The sequence below is a fragment of the Poecilia reticulata genome, unplaced genomic scaffold (assembly GCF_904066995.2).
Source record: "Poecilia reticulata unplaced genomic scaffold, P_reticulata-male-v2 Scaffold_40, whole genome shotgun sequence".
Classification (NCBI taxonomy): Eukaryota; Metazoa; Chordata; class Actinopteri; order Cyprinodontiformes; family Poeciliidae; genus Poecilia; species Poecilia reticulata.
In genome coordinates this window covers 129,866-149,438 of record NW_027675138.1, presented here as the reverse complement: position 1 = coordinate 149,438, position 19,573 = coordinate 129,866, and the positions used below count along the sequence as shown (strand labels likewise).

The 19,573-nt window shown below is 40.2% G+C and overlaps 1 long non-coding RNA gene across 1 annotated transcript in view; it reads right to left on the bottom strand.

Annotated features, from left to right (window-relative positions):
• Window positions 1–362: 362 nt before the first annotated feature.
• The window catches only part of LOC145550397 (uncharacterized), a 115,605-nt gene continuing 96,394 nt past the window's right edge, over window positions 363–19,573 (bottom strand). Inside the window, exons 3-4 of the long non-coding RNA XR_014086296.1 lie at window positions 741–837; window positions 363–559 (exon numbers count right to left, since the gene is read on the bottom strand). This is a non-coding gene — a long non-coding RNA (uncharacterized LOC145550397). The remainder of the gene's footprint in view (window positions 560–740; window positions 838–19,573) is intronic.

The window sequence follows — 19,573 nt, the reverse complement described above, 5'->3', positions numbered from 1 at the left end:
CCCAGGATGGTCGATCAGGTGAACCTATAACAGTTGAAGACATTTTATAAAATACAGTACAACTAAATAATATTTTTAAAATGACAAAAAATCTATTTAACTTACGCCATCCCTGCTCCACAAGTGCAGACATTTGTGGATAATAAACAGACATTCTATTGGGTGTAGAACAATAGGTGTCTGCCATGCAATGCATGTACTGCTCTCCTTATGCATTGCTATGGCATGCCCCTAATAAAGAGGCGTTCTATTAGGTGTAGAACAATAGGTGCCTGCCATGCAATGCATAACCCCTAACCCTAACCCTAACCCAATGCAAATCTACAGAGATTTTAGCAGAATGAAAAGAGCTTAATTACAAATTTGTCAAAACTGTGTATAGTTCACATTTACATGGTTGTTGTGAAGATGATTCTGGTGATGCAAGTTAAAATAATAATAAAAATCAGTCACTGTGAAGATATAAATGTTCACACTCGATGGGGTCTTTCTGATTGCCGCTGCAGCTTCCTTTAACCTGCTCAGTGTTTGCAACATCATTGGACAGATGGGTGCAGATCTTCAGGAATAAAGTGAGACACTTTAACCCTCTGAGCAAACAGTTCAAGTTTCTTACTTCTTCCTACTTCTTTTCAAACATGCTAAGATAACTGTGGTCCAAAAATATCTGTCTTTTGGATTTCTTGTTCCTGTGCATGATTTTATACTGTAATATTCAAAATAAATCAATAAATGGAAACCTCAGTCCTCGTCACAGGTGTCCTGAAATGCTGACTGTTGTATCATGTCATCTGTCACAACGCGTTTTGCTGTCGTAACACGCTAACATTACGGCCACTAAAGATGAAAAAATAAATACAGTCTGCTGGACAAAGATTGTAGTTATTTCTCAGTTAGTTAAACAGAAGCAACATTCAGTACTCACCAGAGACGGCTGCACCTCATCTCTGCTGGTGAAAGGGATGTCTTGGAATGCAGACATGCATGGGAAAGTCCTTCTGAGAAACCAAGAGAAAACACGTGTTGTAATGACCTATAAACGGTAAACGTCCTATGACACATGATAGGTGTCATAGGACGTTGTGTCTCTTCAACCTTGCTGCAAGAGACACAGTGTCTTGTAAGTAAAGTTTCATGAACAGATGTTAACTTCATCTTTAACTGTGAGAGTCTCAGCTTGACTGGAGTGGATGGCCAAGCTATGACTTAAGACACTATAATCTGTAATGCAAAGAGATTTATCATGAGTAACAATAGCATTCTCAGAGAAAAGAAGTGAACATTTACACTTACAAATCAAATAGCTCCACTTCAGCCACAGCAGTAGGATATCCCTTGACTGATGCAGCAAGAGGACATGTCTCTGAGTGCTCAAGCTGGAGAACATGTTTCTGTGTAAGGAAGTTCTTTTTTTCCCTCAGTGGTCACCAGTGCTCAGTTGTGAGCTGAAAGGATGCATTTCACCCTGTGCCTTCAATAACGACTGTCATGTTAGGATGCAGTAGGATCTTCTGTTTTGGTCGAGTGTGAACTGGAGGAGATGTTGAAGCTTGCAGTCGTTTTTCAGGTGGTGTTAACTGATGTTGAGACTAAAATGTTCCTAGTCAAAGCCCCCCACCCACTATGCCTGAACCCTTCCTAAACTCCCATTTTTCATCCCAAGGGGGCATCAGCTGGCATATGTTATTGGTTCATGAGGAAGCCTGTGTTACACACAGACCTCCTGGTGAATTTTTTTTGTGATCTACTGTAGCAGCTTGTTTAGAACTGCTGAAAGAATTGTGGTTTGTGCACTTATCAATATAAATGCACAAGCCACAACTACTTTAAAGTTTTTATGAATTTGAATTTTACATTAATCATATCCTATATTACATACTATATATATATTTATATTATATTAAATTGACCTTTAATTTAAAGTCTCAAATCTAAATGAGCAGACTTATTTAGGTTTAATCAAATGGTTAGATTTTGTGACAAAAGCCTCATATATATAACTTTAATAGTTTCTACCGCAAAGTTTATCACTGGAAAAATTGCAATATTCTTAAAACATAAACTGTTTGGATTCTTAATATTTTAAAAATTGCATAACTCTTATTGGCTGAATAATGTAATGATTTGAAGAAATATAATTAGGAACGCTGTTGTGTAAGACATTTTAAGAGGAAATACAGTCATTTTAAAATTTTTTACCTTTGGCATGCTTTTACTCACAGACCTCTGATGATTCGGTTGTGGACAGGACACAGAACACAGGATCATGGTAACTGTAGTATGTTCTCATCACACCTGAATGTAAAGATTTCTGTGGCTGAGAAATGAAAATTAGATCAAGCAATGTGTTTTTCTCTGTGGTAGCAGAAGTGATCAACTGAACATATCCCCGAGACTGAAACAGCTCCAGAATTTGCCCTGGTGAACTGCGTACCTGATTCTCGTTGAAATCTCCACATACAATGACAGGGTGACAGTCCAACATCTCCAGTGCATCCAGAAGGCTTACCAGATTTTCCAGGAACGGTCTCAGGCTGTAGTCGGGAGGTCGGTACACAGCTGCAATCACTGCCCTGAATGGAGACTCAACCTTCAAAGCCACAAATTCAAGATCAGTCACATTTTGCAAATATTTTCTTTCATTAACCTTAATATGGTTTCTCACATAAACCGCCACACCACCTTCACTTTTGGAAGCCATTTGGGGAAAATTTGAGTATGACACATGTCTGTTTCGTTTGAACATATTGTAGCCATCCAGATGCAGATTGTCGTAAACAAAAGATCCTTTTAGGTGAGTTTCAGTCAGACACAGCACATCTGCCAGACACAGTTCGTGATGTTTTCTTATGTCACAGATGTGAGATGGGAGTCCCTCGGTGTTATGCGAAACAATTACCAGTGTTTCTGGCCTGTTTAAAGTTTCTTTCACCTGAAGAAGAGGCATCATGTCATCTACGCTGGCTTGTCTCATGGTCTGAAGAGCTGCAGTGACTTGAGGATTGGCAAATATTTTTTTTTCGTCGAAATCCAGTAGGTAGAGTCCACTGAGAGACGTTACCCTGCTGAGAGCTACGTATGCCATACCTGGTTCAAAGATTTTCTTCAAAGACACCACAGCTGCATTTGTTGTTAGGCCTTGGGTTTTGTGAATAGTACAAGCAAAAGCCAGTTTCACAGGAAACTGTCTACGTACCACTCCATTTAGCTTCAGATTCTCCTCCGCTCTCTCGATGTAAACAAGATTGGCAGTCTCTGAAGGTCCACTTTGGTTTCTGGTCCCACTTGTTTGATTATCCATTGTCAGGCCCAGCTTACTGATGCTGTGTTCATCAGTGTCAGAAGTTACAACAGCTGTTAGGACACCAAATGCACCATTAACTAGTCCATTTTGAACATCGATATTTCTGGTAAGCATGACATGAGCTCCAACGGCAACTTTCAAAGTGTCTGCTAAATCATTTCTACCTCCCTTGCATGGTCTTTCTTTGCGTGCCATTCTGCCTGTTCGTGGATCCTTTTGGAAGTCATCTGCGTCGATGGTGATGATGTTGGAATGTAACAAGTTCAGAGTTGCCAAATTGTGTTCATCCACCAACTTATTGGTTGCAAAATGTGCAAAACGTCAGCAGGGCAAAGACTTGGTTCTGTGATGGCTTGTGATAACAAATCTCTGTCAGCCTGAGACAATTCATCAGTTTTTCCTTTCACCCGAATTCTGTTCAGCATCTCTGCAAACGCAATATCATCTTTTTGCCTCATAATCTCAGTTAGAGAGGTCATTTGAAAATGTTCCTGCCACAAGTCAATATCCGCTGGGTCGTGTACACAAAGAGGTGTAGATTGGCGAATTGGTTTCAGCTGAGCGTAATCGCCGAGCACCAATACAGATACATCTCCAAATGGTTTATGACTTCCTTTGATTTGTTTGAGCCGTGCATCCACATAAGCAAAGAGGGGCTTAGAAACCATTGAGATCTCATCAATGATCAAGATTTGAACGTTGAATAGTTCTGACCTGATTTCATCCAACTGATTGCCAAGACCTTGAATTGGAGGTTTTAACGACCTTGGAAGTTTAAACAAAGAGTGCAGTGTTGTTCCACCGATGTTGAAAGCTGCCGTTCCAGTGAAAGAAGTGAGCAGAACAGTTGGAGCAGAAATATCAGCATCCTCTGAGAAGCGTGGCAGCCTGCTGAGTATTTTGCGTGCCTCTGAGTAAATGCATCGAATCAGATGCGACTTTCCAGTACCTGCCCCACCATTTACATACAGAAAAAATGGCTCTGGTTTCAGACCGCACACAAGTTTAAGGCAGAAGTCTCTGATGGCATAGAAAATACAGGCCTGCTTCTGGTTCAGGTTCTGATACATTTGTCTCAGCAAATTCGGATCCATAGCGGGAGGTTCTCTGATGGCTCGCATTTCATTGACGGCAGAAGACTGAGGACAAAAGTCTGGTACATTTTCCTGTTCGTTTTCAGGCTCTGCCGGCTGAAGGTCGTCGTCACACTGCAACCTCACAACTTCAGATTCAGGAGCAAGATTACACCACTCATCAATCACATGGTCTCTGCTTTCCTCAAACTCTTCAAGGGCACTCTCAATCTCCTCACTGTTTTTCTCATATTTGTCTCTGTTTCTCTTGACAACACTTTTGACGGTTTCAAGGAGGTCTGAACCTGGTAGGCGGACACAGCCAGAGGAGTAAAAGGACTCGTAGGTAGGAAGACTGACGCTTCGAATTTCAAACTCTGACCGATGAGGAAGGTACAGTCTCAGTAATCTGGCATAAAACTGCTCCGGTTCCTTCTCTTTAGAACAATGATAGTAGCGGATGACGGAGGGCTTGTCATTTTTTCGCCTTGTTACAAATCCCAGCTGATTTAAAAGTGGTAAAACACCATTAGTGCTTGCCTTCTCTGAACTTACAAACCTGCAGGTAGCAGCGAAATCAGCCAAACACATTTCTTCATATTCGGGTATTTCAGGCCTTGCTTTGTACTTATCCGTCAAACTGGTCATCCATATATTGCAGGAATCCGATGGGATATCCTCCAAGAAAGACATTGGTCGACTCATCTTTACAGGATTATCGTCTGTGGGTAAGGGTTATAGGGTTGGTTCATACCCACATTTGGCAGTTTCAGTGTCATTGTTCTCACCTGGTCTGGAGATCACTGTGTTTCTGCAGGGGGGCTTTGGAAAACCAAATCGACAACCAGAGTTCACACTCTTGAAACAAGACCTGGTGTGATTCTTACTGTGCCTCTGAACTTCAGAAACTTTCCGATACAGTTCTGGTTCTCTGTCTGGATCAGGAAGCTGTGCCGAGATGTATTTATCAACAAAATTACACACAGTTTGATCGTCTGACTCATCCAGCTGTGGAGCTCCTTCAACCCATAGCATCGCATGGATGTGTGGACTTCCTCTGTGCTGAAACTCAACTCTGTAAAATAGTCAATCACTCTTCCCAAAGGCTGAGCATCTGAAAGCAACAAATCTCTGAAAAGTGCCTCAACTCGCTTATCAAATAAACGCATGCAGGTGACAGGATTGGATCGCAGAATCTCAGACTTGGCGGTCCAGTCAAGAGCGTCGACATCAATTTCCTCACCTTGTTGCCTCTTTATGGCTTGAATGATTTCAGGCCATCTGAACTCTGCAGCTGAAAACGTGACAAAAAAACAGGGGGTGCCAATTTGACGAATTATACTGAACAAGTCTTTTGTTGCTCTGTTCCAGTATGCTGGAGTACCTCTTAGAGGTTGCATGAATCTCATGGCGTCTTTATTTCTCACCAGTTTCTCAACCTCTCGTTTGTCCTGCAACATACCTGAGGTTATTCTGCGACCATCTCTGGTTCTGGTCTTTCCTTTTCGTAGCTGAATCGTCATGCTGTTGTTAGCCAAGTGTATCTCTGTCACAAACTGTGCAAAAAACAAGTATGTTGGGTCTCTGGCAAAGCGATTATCAACATGAAATAGCCGTGACTTGAAATATCCACTTGGTGTCACTTTAATGAGTCTCCTTGTGTCCAAAGTGTTCTCTGATGTTGGAAATTGTACCGGGAAGCTCATGGATTCCAAATTTGGGGTCTTAAAAAAGCTGACGGGTGAATTTGATTGTGCCGGGGCTAAGCAGTATGTACTTTCAGAGAAACAAAGTATCTCTTCTGATATGTCAGGAGGCTGAAGGCATGATTCTATAGCGAATCCTCCATTTGGCAAATCACCTTCTTCTCCATCATTCATCTGTGGCTGGAGTTGTTCACAATCACTGTCCTGATCATTTTCCGCCTCATTTTCTGCCTCACATAAAGCATTTTTTTCATACTCGTCAATTTCCATCAGATCTGCTTCATCATAGTCATCCTCATCCATACTTACTTTGCTATCGTCATCATCATCGTCATCATTATCAGGAAGTGTAGGGTCACAAAGCTCAGCTTCATGTCTAATATTTATGTCCCGATACTCTGGATGAATCTGCTTCAGTTTTAGTAATGCAGAGATTAGTTTAGACCAGGTTACTGTCTGAAAAAGTTGATGACCCCTGTAGGACAAACGTCGCTTCAATTTTACTCGCATCACTTGGGACTCACTCCGAAGCCTGGGCAAGGCATTGACTGTTTCTTGAAGTTCTGAAGGTACACACACAAAATTGCCCCTTATTAATCTTTGTCTGCCTTTTGGAAGCGGAATGATCTTTGCAAACGGAATGCACTTAGCAATCAGGTGTCTTTCTAGAATATTCAAATCTGACAGTTCACTGGGAATTTCTGCCAAGTCAAGTTTGTTTGCTGCTGCTAGGGGTGGCATGCATCCTTTCTTTAGATGTCTGTGGCATGTGTGACAAATCCACGCTTGACTTCTCTCATGAGGAACTGTACACTGTCTATCCGTGCAGCTTTCATTGCAAACATGAACATACTTGTCTGTTAGACACTGTTCAACCACATCTGGTTTCTTTACATAATTTGACCTTTTACAGAGTTCTACTTGGTTGGGAAACGAGGACTTGTGACACACAGTGCACACATAAGTAGGGCCAGCCTTTATATTTAATCTGAAAACTGAAATGGCTTCATTAATCAGTCTGTTCTCTGGCGTATCAGTTTGTAAAACATGCATTTTAAGGTTCTCTGTTTCTCTCTGAGGGAATCTTTTCATCTGTCTGTATCTTTTTTTTAATTTAATTGCACATCTGATGTTATGCATTGTCCTAAATGAACTATCACCATGGTATCTGTCTGTCATCAGTTTTTTCATCCTCTCTTTGTGTCTCAGCCGGAATTCTTTGTTTTTTGCATAAAGCTCAGTCACATAAGATCTCTGTTTCTGTCTAAATGTTAGATTATTTTGGTATGAATTTCTGATGTAGCTTTTCTGTCGTTCCTGAAACGTAGGATTATTTTGGTATGAATTTCTGATGTAGCTTTTCTGTCGTTCCTGAAACGTAGGATTATTTTGGTATAAATTTCTGATGTAGCTTTTCTGTCGTTCTTGATATACAAGATTATTTCTGTAACAACTTTTGACATAGTCTTTTTGTCGTTGTTTAAAATTTTCATTATCCCTGTATGCTGTCCTGATGCGTGATCTTTGTTTCTCTTTAAACTCAGAACTCTGTCTATACAGATTTTTCATGTACAGTCTTTTCTTTTGATTTCTTTAAGGGTTATTTTGAAACTTCCTGCGAGAATAAGATCTTTTCTTTGCTTTGAAGGACTCCCTTAACGCATAGTTTTCTCTTTCCTTCCTCTTCTGATTCTCTTTTCTTTGTCTCAGTTTCTCAATCATAAGTAGTCTCATCTTCATCTTTTTTCTTTTCACTTTAGGACACTTTGACAGTTTCAAAGACATTTCCAAAAGTGCACTTGTTGCATTTCTTTCTGAACTGGTAATGGGAAGTACTGTATTTTCTTGTGTCACAGACGACATAAAACTAATTGCATTAGATGCACCTTCAATTACAGCATCAGAAGGACTACTTGCAACAGGATACATGACTTCAACATTGATGTTTGACTCAAGAGCAGGAATGTTTTGTGTAAGGGAAGCAGACTCAACCTGATGTTGAACAACACTTGGTGTCTCAGATTCATATAACAGAGGAGACGTATGAACTGTGTCTGAAGTACCTCTCTGGTAAAATGACAGGGGCTGGAGTTCAAATACACAAGATGATGGTACATTAAGCATTGTGTAAATTGACTTTAATCTGTGAATCATGTCACTAAGATGGGTAAATTTTAGCATCACTGCTGTGCCAAAGTTTAAAAGACTAAATGTCATTGGCATTCCATTTTTGTTCCTTGTGTGCGGGTCAAAGTATCCATATTCGCCAGATCTGCTTCTGAAAACAGCAATGGCTAAGCCTGACATGATCAGCACCCCATATTGTACATCTGATGACAAATGGCTCAATGCTTCTTCCAGGCTTGGATAAGTCTCTCCCCTCCAAATGTACCACAAACTGGGAATGGAGTCATTTCCACATGATATCTTGACCTGCGTGCAATTACCTCGTTTGGTAGTTCATCAGTTGCCAAATGGATGCTACGAGGAAATCTTTCTCTAGCCTGTCTGTACACAGCATCACCTTTATCCAGAACGAGGTCAAGATCTGGTCTGGTAATTGTTTCATTTTCGTGGAAAAAAGCCAGAAACACCAAACTGTTGGCCATACACTGACTGTTCCTGTATTTTCCATATTTCAACGAATCCTGACTCCGTGAGGCACACACATGTGTCACTGATGGCTGAAGTTCTACATTAACTTGAGACTGCCGAGCTGAACCACATCCCCTTTTCAACGTGTCAGCATAAGAGACCTGTGATGCACTTTGCTTTGTATCTCCTGCATCATGCTGGAAAGCTGTTTTGGTGTCAGATAGTGCTACCACAGAAGATAAACTGTTTTCACTTCTATCATTTACATGCTTTCTTTCAAAAGACTCCCCAACACACATCGCATCTCTAGCAAGCTGTCTCTGTGTAACGTCAGCGTACGGTATATTCTGAAACTGCTGGTTGTTGTTCTCAGAGTCAGTACCTGTCACTTGATTACTCTGAGACCATTTCTCCTTCTGCCATCTGAGCTTCTGAGCCTGAGAACGCTGACCCTTTCTAGGCATTGTTGATTCAACTTCTGGACAGGTCAATCAGCATCTCCAATGGTCCTTACTGATCTTTGTATCTCAAGATAAGCAGATACAATACAAAACTACACCAATGTACATACAATGAATGTATTAGTGTTGAATAGATAGTCAGTACAAACCTGTGAACAAACCTGAAGTTCAGTCCAAAGTCAGTAGCAGTAGGCAGGAACACGAATTAGGCAGCTCAGATAAGAAATGAGCTTTACTTCAGTCCAATTGGAATTTTGTTCAATATTTAGCTCAGTAGATTAATTTTGGATTCAGTTCTTAAATGTATACAGATCAAGTATTTAGCTGATCTGTTTCAGAAATTATTTAAAATAGAAAATTATAATCCAATTTTGAAATAGAACTTTTTCAAACTTCAGGTCCAAATCAGATTACTCAAAAAGACGTCTTAGAAATATCAAACTTCAAAGTTATTTTCTTTTTACCGTTTTCAATTTTATGCCAATAATGGTCTATATGTCTATTTTGTCAGACAAGACGAGAGCTTTACTTAAGTCCAAATAGAATTGGAGCAATGTATTTCAGTAGAAAACAATTTTTGTTTTCAATTTTAAAATTTATCCAGATCAAGTTTTTAGTTGACCTGTTTGAGTAATTAATTATTTATTTTCAGCCAATTTTGAAATGGAAGCTTTTCAAACTTATTAAATTATTACTCAACAAGACGTCTTAGTGTCAAGCTTCCCAGTTATTTACTCTTACAGCGGAGAGAGGTAGATAGGAAAGACAGAGCAGTGAGAGGGGAGATTCTCTCAGGTTCTCAATAGATAGTCAGATGAGTTACTGGTAAACTCAGTTCATGAAATGATTTCACATGACATGAAATGCATTTATGATAGATGCCACGATATGAGATTCAGAAAATGGATGCCACGATATTCAGAAAATGGATGTCACAACTGTTCAGAGGTCACAGGACGTAAGATGTGAGGGGAAAACAGATCTAGTTACTGGTAAACTAGATTAAGAGAGACAGGCAAACATCAATTTGGCAGTAAACTGATGGTTGAAGAAAAAAAGGGAACTCTGGTTACTGGTAAACCGGCTCCTGAATTCGGAAAAACCAGGCCACCTATTGGGATGCTGGTTTGTGGAAATGCTTGTCAGTTTAGGGATGGAATAGAAAAATGCACAGAAAATGGTTTTCCAGATATGTTGGAAAGAAGAGGAAAGGAAAAAACACAGTTGGAAAATTAAAATGCTTCCGACAGTGGTTAGAGAAAGACGGTCCGTGGAACACCTGCGAGACAAAGAACACCCAATAGACATCAAAATGAAACATTCTCAACAGAGCAGTTTCTGGGTCAGATTTCATCTGATAAGGTTCAAGCTCTGAAGAGATGCATGACAGAAAACCTCATCAAGACAGAAAACCTCATCATTAGTCCACAAAACAACTCAGAGGGTTGTTGCTGTACTGAGTCATGTTTCTTACAGGGTTTTGGGCAACAGGGTCCTCATGTGAGCACAACCAACATATCCTGTTTGGATCCAATTTAAAGCAAATGTCTGTAGATATGATTGTGTGTGAGTCAGGTTGAATCAGCTGTGACTGCTCGGCTGATCCACGTTGGAACATCCGCTCACCAGGGAGGAAGGTGTCTAGGTCCACTTCTCTCTGTGAGGGAGTGTAAAAACGTTTTGTTAGTAGCTGATCAGAAAACATTCTGGGGTCCAGAACACATATCCGCTAAGGTTCTTTGGTGTCTGTACACAAACTGCTTTGATCTAAACATTTCTGGACTTGTCAGCTCATAACAACCTCTTGGAAGATAAGCGTGTCATGTTCAGAACCTCTACCAGGTTCTTTTTTAAGTGGCAGCATACCCCTGTCTGATTAGAGATGTCTAAGTGACATAAATTAGGTTATCATCAGATATTCAAATCAGATCCAAATACAAACATTCCTTTCTCAAACAATTAAAGGGTGTTATTTTTTATGTATTCGTTGCTTACTGTTGACATTCACATTTTTCCATGTGACATAATAAAGAGTATTTCTATTCTAAAAAAATTTAAATGTTCCATGTAGCTTCTTCAGTTAGTCCTACTCCCAAAAGACTGATTCTGTCCATCAAAAGCAAGTCAAAGCACATAAATTCTGACCCTGAATGAATTCAAACATTGTAATGAGAATCAGACACTGATTTAAATGTAGAAACATGGATGTCATCATATCCAGTTGCTGATCAAATGACTTTCAGCCCGGTCTTACACAGGTTTAAAGATGCTAAAGTCTTGTACATTTAACTACGTACACAACCCTCAGGGTTTTTTATAAACAATCACTGAGGTGTTCAGTGACAGCTAACTTTTTTCAATCAAATAAAGCCACACATTGCTAGTACTCACCTCACTGAGCAGAAGTGGGGGCAATGTCTAGGTAGTCTGAAAGGAGGTAAACAACAGTTGAATTTATTGAATTTATTTGACAGGAGCACATACACAAAACTGACAAACTTAAAAAGCAGCAGTCCAATGTTTGCATCATTCTGCTACTGCTGTGAGCGTTTGTCCCTAATTGGGCCTTTTTAAATAGTGCATCTGAAATGCTATAGCAATGAAGATAAGAGTTGGGAGTGACACTATGGATTTTAGACAGCCCATAAGATCACCACCACATTACACATTGGTTTACTGCACAAAGATGGTAGCACAGTACAGAAAAAAAATATTTCAACAAAATGTGGAAGTTTGCTAAAAAGCTTTTAAGTTTTGATCTAAACAATCTCAATTTGTGAGATTTCTGTGTTCATGAGATGTTAGTTCAGAATGAAACTGTCAAACATTTTCAGGTTTTCCACATTGTCACTATCTGGTCATATTTTCATTCTTTCCAAATAGAGAATGTTGAAATGCAGTTTGCTGATGTGATGTAGAAGCAGTTTATCTTTAAAAAATAATGTACTTACCAGCCAAAGGACGTCGGGACAAGATTCTGTATGAGAAAAAACACATAGTCAAAGTTATCCAAGGGTCCACAGACAGCACCAGTACGACCGGACACATTGGTAAATGGATACTGTTCACTATTTGCTGTTTCACTTTGAATAATTACAAGAATTTTTTTAAAAAGTAAATATTTTTAATAAATATGTTCATAAATATTATGAATCCGAGTTGCAAATAGATCAATATTATTTATCATATGTATTAGGAGCAGTATAAAATGTCCAGTCTTGCCTTAATTTATTGTTAAAAGCATTTGTGCTTGACAGGCTGCTGAACTTTGCAATGTACTTACCAGCCAAAGCACGTTGGTGAACGGTGAGCAGTTTTCTTTCAGTCTGTGAAAAGACACTGTGTGTTATCTCACAATTATTGACTTGATCAAAAAACACGTTGGAAAGCACAGTTCATTATTAGCTATTTATCTTGGAATATTTGCATAAATTAATAAACTCACAACAGAATCAGGTTTACAAACAGATTAATATTCTTTAATGAAATCTATTTTCTAGCAGTACAGAAAGATGTGTACCCAATTTGAGATATGTATTAGGAGCAGTATAAAATGTCCAGTCTTGCCTTGATTTATTGTTAAAAGCATTTGTGCTCGACAAATGCTTTTAACCCTGCCACTGCACAAACAGTGGCCGGGTCTTTAAACTCTGATTGGCTACAATTAACTCCGAGGATTACTGCTGGTTTTTCAAATTACGTTGAATAGAAGCTGACCTAGAAGACAAAGAGTAGCATGAGTGGTTATGAATTATACTAATTGGATACACATTTCTCATTCTGAATAGAATGGCTTTCAGTCAAGCACCCGTCAATATTAGCCTATCATGCTAACGGACAGTACCCATCAGAAATAGGATGGCTAGCTGTTTACAACTTATGGCAATAGTTAAGATGCGATTAACATCTGTAAGAATTAAATTGTGTTTCATCCTTTTTTTCGATTATGGCAGGCCCAGTTAAAACACTGCTCACCTGCAATGCACAACCCAAGAACAAACTAACGTTTGCCTAACGGCCCAACAGTCCCTTAACGACTGACAGTTCCAGGTTCACCGCAAAGTCCAATTAACTGCGACTATTACGGTTCCATTTCTTTTTAACTAGTTAGCTGAGTAGAAGCTGACCATAAAGACAAATGCTAACATATATAGTTAGAAATTAGATTATAAAAATTATACTGCATAAGGTTAATTAGATTATTATACATTCCTCATTCTGAATAGAGTGGTTTTCAGTTAAGTTATATAGTAGGCGTCAATGTTAGCATGTGATGCTAACGGTCGGCACCTATAAGAAATAAGATGGTTAGCTGTCTATAACTTCATTATGGTATGGCGATTCGTTAAGACGCAATTATTAATATATTTAAGAATGAAACCGTATTTCATCTTTTACATTTTCTGATTACTGAAAGCCACCTCTGCAAGGCACAACCCAAGAACAAACCAACGTTTATCTAACGGCCTAACAGCCCCTTAACGGTTGACAGTCCCAGTTTCAGTTGAACAGGAAAGTCTAATTAACTCCGAGATTACGGTTGCAATTTTATACATAGTTAGCTGAATAGAAGCTGACCATGAAGACAAATACTAACATACATGGTTATAAATTAAGTTAATTGGAAATACCCTCTTCAATCTTAATAGACTGGTTTTCATTCGAGTTATACAGCAGCCGTCAATTTTAGCATATGCTAATGATTGTTTGCTATCAGAAAAAAACTACATATAGCTGTTTTCAGCTTATTAAGTTACAGCCACACTTAAGCAATTATGTAATAACTCTTTGACAACGAAACTGTCTCTCATTGTTTATAATTTTATTATTACAACAGACCCAATTAAAACACCGCTTACCTGTTGGGCACAAACGAAGAAGGGAGAACGTAACGGCAGAGAACGCCAAGCAAAACGTCAGAGACATTCAGGAGCACTCGGATATTTCCACTTTGATTACGACTGTAGATTTTGCAAGCTTGTTAAATCAATTCAAGAAAGATTTGGCACCAGTTTTAAGTCTCGTGTACAACTCGTGTTTTGAAACATACCATTTACAGCTACATTTATTTTTTATCGCCTTAAAATTAATTCTAACATTACTTATGCCTTCCTCTGGCATTTGTTGAAAGTTAAAAATGTATTAGCATAAATTTTTATTAAAAACAATGCTTCTTCATCACTGTCATAAACAAAATATTACATAGAAAAATTTAACTTACTGTGGGAGAGGCGGCAGGGGCTTGCCCCGCTCAGCAAATGCAGGTGACGTTCAAAGAACGCCACTTAAAGCCCCTCAACTGCGCATGTCCAGAAAGCCGTGGCAGGTTTACGTGTTCTTGTTTGTACTCTTGTTCTCGCCACACACTAAAGCAGGTCTTTTTTTTCTTCATCCCGCAGTTAATAAAATTAAGTGAGGGCTAGATTAGGATTACACCCAAATTATCGATTTTACTACGGTGGCCCCGAGGTGCAAACCATTTAAGCAAAATTAAAATAATTACATTCAAAATCATATAGACTCCTTATTTCCCTTCGTTACTCATGCCTTACTGTGGCTTTTGTTCAAAGTTCAAAATGTATTAGATTTAACTCTTGTTAAATAGCACATCTTCTTCATCACTCTCATAAACACCGCTCTGTTGACGAGTGACAGCTCTCGTCTAAATCTCGGGCGGCCATCTTGGAGCGGTCCACCCACTCAGCGTTCTGTGTTTAGCAGGCACGATGACGTATCAGCGCGTTAAATCGATCATAACACGCTTTTTTGTTACTGGAAACCATATTCAAACATCTATCAAAGCTACATTTATAAACAATTGTATTTTTTAAGTATGTTTTTATTACATAGTTCAACATATTTAAATATGCTTACTGGCTATAACAATAGGAATGGAATATTCTGATATTGATGTATGATCAGCATATTACAAAGCACACTGCCGTTCAAAATTAAATACATTATTTAGTAATATCAATACATATTTATATAACTATACAAACACAAGTAAATAATGATTAATAATGCCACAAATCAAAAATTATTAATACTGAATAATACATATTGTATTTTTTATGAGCTTCAAGAAGCTGTCTTGAAGAATGGCTATGAGAATTATAAGAATTGCTAACCGACAATGACTGCTGCCGAAAATGCAAGAAAAAGTAGAAAGTCTAGTAGGTAGGAAGATTGACGCTTCGAGTCATATATTAACAATAATTATATTGTTTCATTCTTATATCTGCTCTGTTGCGTCTCTTCTCCACAGCAACATCCAGAAATGTTAATGATTTTGCCATTTTTAATATGAACCTCTCGCTTGTTTGGGTTGATTTGTAAGTTTACATGTTGTCTTCTGAAAATGACAAAAAAAAAGCAAAATCAAGAGAACAAATATGAATTAAAATAACAACATGCCTCAGCTTTATCACTAAAGTTTATTTAAAACCTCTTAAGCCCGACTTCGGCTATCTCCGTAAACAACCGCTACACAGGACTTTTTATTTATTTATTTATTTTATTGCCCGCTAAAGAAGGCTTTCATCACATACAAGTTTTGCCCAAAATGTTATGGTTTTACGGCTAATTAAAATCAGCTGAAGGATTTAAAGGGCGTGTCCCTTTAAATTCCCTGTCATCAAATACGAGTGGAAATTGGCTTGTAACCTCACTTCATGGTCGAAATTAACCTGAAACCCCATCCCCATGCTTTCTGAATGAGTTGTTAGCAGCTCTGAATGAGGTGCTAACGACGGCGCTTTCCTGTTTCAAAGATCACTCGAGCCAAGCTGATTACCTCCCCGCTATCTTCCTGCTTCGTGTGGGAAGCGAAAAGCAAATGGTGCGGAGGGAGATTTCTCGAACCTGGATTTGTGCAGAAAACCCACGTTTTGGGAACTGATCAAATTGGCATTTTTCATTGTGATCTCTTACTTTATAGTAGAATTTATATCATTTTATGCTTTGAGCGAGGATCTTAAGTGTTGAGACAGTAGAATAAATCTTGCTGCAATTTAGTCTCTGATTTGTGCGTGATTCGTCACAATGTGACGAGTCATAGAAAGAGCTGCAGTTCATTATAATGTATACATAGTTACATGGTACATTTGCATTTATATGGTGTAAATGAGCTTGTATAATTATGGGCACAACGTCTGCCGCAATCGGAACTGCCATTGTTTACATGTTAGAAACCGCTAACATGCTAGCTCACTGTTACCAAACAGAATGCCTGTTCTATTTATTATGTACTGTGTTTTTATTGTCACCAACAGTGTGTGTAATGTGATTCGTGTACTGATGAGAGATCAAACGCAGAGAACAGTTCAACCTGTGGAAGGCAGTTCTTGTGCCTCATGGCTGGGGGCGCTCATTGTGACTGCGTTGGGCTATAGATGGCATGTAAAGGAATAGCCTTTATGCCCTCCTGGATTGCACGCATGCGCGGAATTTCATTATGTAAACAATAGCATGAAGGGGTCCAGATGTGTAAATCCGATTGATTACAATATATATATATATAATATATATAATATAATATATATAAATATATATATATTATATAATATAAAATATATATAAATATATTATATATATATAATATATAATTATATAATATATAATATAAAATATATATAATATAATAAATATATATATAGCTGACTGTATAGCTCATAGGTAAGTCACCAGTCTTCCACCCGGGAGACCCGGGTTCGAGGCCAGGCTGGGGGCTGGGGCAAAAAGTTACAACGGTGACATGAGCTGTCAGTGTGGGACCTTAGGCAAGACCCTTGGAGCTATATAGCCTACCTCATACCATGAGAGACACAAATAAGCACGACATGCCGGCTCAGACGTCGCCCGGTCAAACAAGGTCTGCGTCAGGTGCGGGAACCAGAGCACCCTGATGAAAGTGGGCTACTGGAACAAGACGGAAATGGGCGAGAGGTGAAAACATGGATCTTTTGGAATGCTACTACTCAAGTAATCCTAGTCAGAGGGGCTACATGCAAAGACTGTGGGAGGAATGGTTAGCTCGACATCCCCAGTCAACACTAACTGCCAACATCCGCAAACGGCAACTGCTGTCACAACTTGAGATTGACGAGGTACGACACAAGTGCCACGGGAAGGAGCCAGGATGCCAGGTCAAAAGGGAGTCAACTACAACTCCCCCGCCCAGAGACTGGGTATGTAGCCCCAGTAATGAACGAACCATCTGAGCTGAACGAGGCAGCAACTGACCTGAGAGAGAGAATCATGGCCCGAATGAACACCAGACGACCCCGACGCCAATTACAACGGCTGAGTGAAGTACCATCAGAAAGTCTCATTGAAGATGTGAATGCAGCATTGAGAACGATCCCTACCAACACCATAACAGAAACCAATGAGCTGATATACAACTCAGCATCAGTGATCCTTGAGATGCTGGTTATAAGAGCAACCATGAGACCCAATACCGACGGTTTTTGGAAAAGACGGTTAGAGGCTAAGATCAAGATCACAAGGAGGGAAGTGAGTCAACTGTCAGAGCTCCAAAGGGTGCAATGAAAAGATCAGTACCCAAGAAGTACAGCCAGATGCCCATACCTGAAGCACTCGAAACTGCCAAACAAAGGCTCCAAGCCAGCCGCCTAAAGAGATACACGAGAGAGAATGAAGCCAGGAGGATTAACCGGCTCTTCGCCACCCAACCAGCTAAAGTGTACTCTCAATGGCAGGGTAATAACAACAGAGCAGACCCACCCAGGCTGGAGACTGAACAATACTGGACAGCAATGCACAGTGGCTAACCTCTCTACGAGAGGACCACAGCAACCTCCCGGAACAAGCCCCGGTAACCATCACTGTGGCAGATGTCCAAGACAGAGTCTCGGGTATGAAAAACTGGACAGCACCAGGACCTGACATGATCCATGCCTACTGGCTTAAGAAACTCACTGCCCTCCATGAGCGACTGGCAGCTCAACTGAACCAGCTGCTACAAAATGGGACTCACCCTGAATGGTTAACTGAAGGGCGCACAATCCTGATACAGAAGGATCCCTCGAAGGGTTCAGTCCCATCCAACTATCGGCCAATAACCTGTCTCTCTACAACATGGAAGCTCATGTCAGGCATCATAGCGGCTAAGATAAGCGGGCACATGGATAAATACATGAGCAAGGCACAGAAGGGCATAGGCATAAATAGCAGAGGAGCCAAACACCAACTCCTTGTAGACCACACAGTCACCCAAGACTGCAAAACCCGACACACCAACCTGTGTACCGCTTGGATTGATTACAAGAAAGCCTATGACTCAATGCCACACACTTGGATCATTGAATGCTTAGAGATGTACAACATCAATAGGACTCTAAGAGCCTTCATTGCAAACTCGATGGGGCTGTGGAAAAACCACCCTTGAAGCCAACTGCAAACCACTTGCACAAGTGTCCATCAAATGTGGCATATACCAAGGAGATGCTCTGTCCCCACTGCTGTTCTGCATAGGCCTGAACCCTCTCAGCCAAATCATCAACAAGACTGGCTACGGATACCGACTCAAGAATGGGGCCACGATCAGTCACCTCCTCTACATGGATGACATCAAGCTGTACGCCAAGAGCGAGCGAGACATCGACTCACTGATCCACACCACCAGGATCTACAGCACTGACATTGGGATGTCATTCGGACTAGAGAAGTGTGGTCGGATGGTTACAAAGAGAGGGAAGGTCGCCCACACAGAAGGGGTCTCACTCCCAGAAGGAACAATAGCAGACATAGAGCACAGCTACAAGTACCTGGGAATACCACAAGCAAATGGCAACCTCAATGAGGTCACAAGGAAAGGAGCCACAGCCAAATACCTCCAACGAATAAGGCAAGTCCTGAGAAGCCAGCTCAATGGCAAGAACAAGATCCGTGCAATAAACAGCTATGCCTTACCAGTAATCAGATACCCTGTCGGAATAATTAGCTGGCCAATGGAAGAGATGAAGGCCACGGATGTTAAGACTAGGAAGCTACTAACCATGCATGGAGGATTCCACCCCAAATCCAGCACCCTGAGACTGTACACGAGCCGTAAGGAAGGAGGCAGAGGACTAGTGAGTGTGAGAGCCACTGTCCAGGATGAAACATCCAAGATCCATAAATATATCAAGGACAAAGCCTCAACGGACGATGTGCTCAGCGAATGTCTCAGGCAATGGGGAACAGAAGACAAGGTGCTGGAAGTACCATCATGGGAGGACAAGCCCCTACATGGGATGTACCACCGACAAATAACTGAAGTGGCTGATGTCAGGAAAACCTACCAATGGCTGGAGAAAGCTGGACTCAAGGACAGCACAGAGGCTCTCATCCTGGCCGCCCAGGAACAGGCCCTAAACACCAGAGCAATAGAGGCTCAGATCTACCACACCAGAGAAGACCCAAGGTGTA